The 4,435-nt window shown below is 32.4% G+C and overlaps 1 long non-coding RNA gene across 1 annotated transcript; it reads left to right on the top strand.

Annotated features, from left to right (window-relative positions):
- The first annotated feature begins 3,792 nt into the window (after positions 1 to 3,792).
- LOC106106259 lies at positions 3,793 to 4,429 on the top strand. Its single transcript, XR_001225792.1, has 3 exons — positions 3,793 to 3,942; positions 4,117 to 4,231; positions 4,318 to 4,429. It is a non-coding gene; the product is annotated as an uncharacterized LOC106106259 (long non-coding RNA).
- The last annotated feature ends 6 nt before the right edge of the window (positions 4,430 to 4,435 follow it).

Here is a 4,435-nt window from a genome sequence, read left to right as displayed (position 1 = left end):
TCAAAACCAAAGACAATTTTAAATGACAAAAGTCAACTGTCAATGTCAATTTGAGTTGTTGAGTGTTGCCAGCTGCCGAAGTATTTACACCATAGAGGTCACTGATCGTTATTCAAAGTCCAACGATGTTAAATCTATTTAAGGTAACAGGAAACTAAGTCCATGTTTTTTTTTAGGACATATATATTTTTCTCGATATGGTTTTCTTTTAGGTAACAGGCGATTTTCAGTTATGTTCTATAAACAAAATAGAACCTCGAAAATAATAAGCGATCACTTGCATAAAGTGCTATCACAATTTTAATTGACAAATCCGTAATTTATTGAGATTTAAGGTGATAAATAATTAATCAGAACAAATAAACTAATGCATTGTCTGTTCTTTAAGCCAGACAAAGTAAGCGGATTACTCGTCTAAACAGTTAAATGATTAGCAACGAAAATTTCGAGTGCAACGAGAAATGCGGCGTAAAGTTTTAATGGACTTTTTGCAGTTGGCAGAACAACACGCCATTATTTAGAGATACAGCAAACACACATGTGTTTATTTATGATCTTAATAAATTGTTAACAACGTTTCGGCGCTCATATTTAGGTTCAGGAAATTCAAAATTATGTTAAAAAGGTTTACGTAACATGCTTGTATTTTGTAAATCCAGTTTCATCAAAATTATTTTTAAACAGCCGAAAGAAAAGTTTTATATATAACAGTTATTTTTAAAAATAACGTCGTTTGTAGAATAAGTTAACTTTTCTCTTCATTTCATGTTCCTTCCTTGAGGGTACTCAAAGATAAATAGTTGTAAAATAATTTTGAAGGTTTTGCATTCTTGCCAAGAAAATTCCTTGTATGGGAATTTTGTGATGGGTAAAGCAAATATTTGAGACGTTACCAAAGCCACAATCATCTTAGACGACATCGTGACTCAAGCTCCGATATTCGAATAACTCAAACTATTCTGCATCGTTTGCTTTGAGGTTTAAATTGCCACCGCAGTTAGTGAACTTGTGAATTTGATAACTTTTTAGCCACCGAGTGCAGGATATGACTATAACAGGATAAAATAATATAAAAAGTAATGATTTGTATTTTTGTATGTATTGAAATAAATACAAAACTAGTGGGTTTTTAGTTACAAAAAAACTGGTGGACGAAGTCGCGAGCAACAGCTAGTAACAGAATAAAGTGAAAATCATTAAAATGAAACGATGATCATGGCAATCATTCAGTTAAACAGATTATTATGATTTAAAACTCAACGATAACGGAATCTTCGATAAAAATGTTTAGTCTTAAAAGATGGTAAGAGTTATTAATTTTCTATTTCAATTTCGTAAAAAGATTATTTACATTGTTAACCTTTTGATTCTTTAAAGTAGAATTTTTAAAATTATCAAATAACGTGAAGGTATATTTGAATAATTTTTAACGCAATGATACAATGTTTTTCATAATTCGAATATCAAGATAAACGATTGTGCTCGTAGTTTTATTTGCATATTTGTTTTTCAGAGCCTGACAATGATGGTAATGTGAAACATTTGGAACAATGCCTAAATGTAAACGTGTTAACGACGTAATTACTGAACTAAACACATTTATGTTAAGGTAAAAGAACACAAAGAAGTTTCAGTATAACTGCTGTTAATGTAAGTGAGAATATTTTTTTTATTTTACAATTTTCTATGCGAATGCTTGAGGAAATTCCCAAGGCTCTAGCTACAAATTGCTGTCGATGTTCGCGCGCTCCAGAATTAGATAACGACCTAGACAATTTTCCCAAGTTATGATGTATGAATTATAGAATATGTATGTAGATGACCGACTAAACCTTCCTATTCTTTGCTTCTTTTATCTGAAATTGTAAAGCACAGGACGGTATAGACGTTTAAAATTAAAATTATTTACTACACTTGTCTTTCTTAGGGTCTGTCCCACCACGGGCTGATAGAGACTCAGATTAAAAATGGCGTCACTGTTAGATAAGAGAACAATATCCTATATTTCCATCAGATATTTTACACGTTGGATTGTTATCAGACAATTTACATTTTGGTGGGACAGGCCCTTAGAATTGTAATTAGAAAATCATCCAGTCTACGATACTAAAGCTACATTATAAGTAACATGTTAAGGCGTCAAAAGTGATAATCAATAATTCCGTGGATAAATTGGACCACTCAAGGTTAGGCGAGTCCCAAAGAGTCCTTTCGACTCTCCCTTAACTTCCGAAGATGACTCAATCGTTCGCCGCGATTAGTGAAGTTTCACAACACGACGTAATATCGAGACAAAAGACGTTAACAAGTTGGTGCAACTTTAACGCGACCCTCTTCCTATGAGGTCCATTTACGCTTTGAATTATGTTAGCTATTTTACTAAATTCCTTTTTGGTGGTTACGATAATAGTTTGATGTTTTAATTTTACTGTCAACAATCCTTTTAGAGGCTTCGAAGATAGCGAAGTTAGGGTTTGAGTGATTAATGAATTAGTGCTTCATATAGGCTTCTTATTTTTTATTCAACTTGAGCACATATGAAGTCGCGAACTAAAGCTAGTAAATAAAGGAAAATAATTAATTTTGAAATACAAAATAACTGTATTAAAATTGAGTTCTGAATGAAATTCTTTGGCTGTCTCGTAAAAATGATTTAGCTTCCAATATTAAAGTGCAGTACTTCACAGTGCTCTGAACTTATTACAGCGTTCAAAGAAATAGACAGACTCGCTTTATGAGATTTATTAGTCCGATATAAGTGGGTTATAAATAATTGAATTTAAAATACTCTTACATTTTAAAATGAATGTTATAGAATATCAATTTGTAGTATTTCTCTACTTATCGAGATATTTCGGTAGACTTATTTCATTTTTAATAAGTACAGTGTCGTTAATTCAGTGTTGTAAGCAAGCGACAAAATTGCGATGCTACCACTACTTACAGACTATTGTGTTAGATATTTCCACAAATGATTTCCTTTAAAATATAGACGGACGGCCATATTAACAATACTTGTAAATTACTTTAAAACACACAAACAGAACTTCAACACGACATCTCTTTCTTATTAGAAACGACTTGCATGAAGGCGAATTTCTACAAAACAATTTGTTTATCTAATTTTAAGTGTGTATTAGACGATATTCTCTCCATGTATTTATTTTGAAACCAATGAATAGTTAAGGAAATAAAATTATTACGTCAAGAAGCAGTTGTAAAGTAGCACTGGCTTCGTTTGCATTAAACTCAAGTAATTGGTTCCCAGTTTGTTGATTATCCTATTTCTTCTAGACACCCTATTACTGGATAAATAAGTGTATGTCTAAGTGAGAAATACACAAAGCATGAAATTAGATCTTCTAATTTAAATTATCTAAAGATACTATTTATTTATTTCATTATTATTTTTTATTGATACAATGAAACTATTAACAGTCAAAAATGTTTAATTCGTACTTCTGAATTACAAAAAACGTTTGACCGCAATATATGCTACTATTTAATTACAAGCAAATTGCAGTCACTAGCAATACACCACATTCATTGTGTAAAATTCGTTGAAATGACCAATTGAATATAAGTGTAGGTTTAATTTAATTACTCATTTAAAATGTTAACCATCATTGAATGGGCGTCGTAATATCTTATGTGGATTATTCGCTAAATTATCGAACACATTCGTAAAATTTCAACTATTTTAATTTTCTCTTGAATATGTAATCTGTACACATTGATGCTGTCAACTTGAATTTGAAATTTAAACATCTTTCACATTATATTGAACAACATTTCAATCAGTAACTTCAAAATTTCATAGAAAGCTCCAATAGCACTACTGGTTTTCCACAAAAGCACTTTGCCTGTAGAACTACAGGAGCAAGTAAATTTTAGCTGAGAGCTAAGTCTCTATAAATGATATTATTAATATACTTACATTCGGTAAATTTACATTCAAAACGTATTTATTGCCTTTTATATTTCATTTTTAATATGCTATAATTACTGCGAGAGCCGTTATTTTGTAGTATTCCAAAATATACTGTCTTGTCCCTTTAACCTTAATTAACCTACTTAAATTTCCTTTACTAATCTTATCTCTTATCTCTATTCCAGCACCGGCCCTCGCAGCACCAAACACCGGACATTCCACGATGACATGCGGCACGGATTCCTGCACATCCGGATCGCACCCACACGACGGGCTCTTCTTCCAATGGAACATGTTCAGGTAAGAATCCCCATGATCTGTAAAAAATGCATTCAGCCATTTATTTGTATACGGTGCAAAAATTCCCCAGCTTTAATTTCCGGCAGAGAATCTCCGCGGCGCTATCCCAAATAGATGTCGTCGCTCCGCCTTTACCTTCGATTTTGCTACCGTCGGTGGAAAAAATTACAGTTCGCTGGCCCACTTCACCACCGTCCGTCATGC

The sequence above is a fragment of the Papilio polytes genome, unplaced genomic scaffold (assembly GCF_000836215.1).
Source record: "Papilio polytes unplaced genomic scaffold, Ppol_1.0 DF822289.1, whole genome shotgun sequence".
Lineage (NCBI taxonomy): Eukaryota > Metazoa > Arthropoda > Insecta > Lepidoptera > Papilionidae > Papilio > Papilio polytes.
The sequence above is the reverse complement of the archived record's forward strand: the minus strand, read 5'-3'. Positions and strand labels throughout refer to the sequence as shown.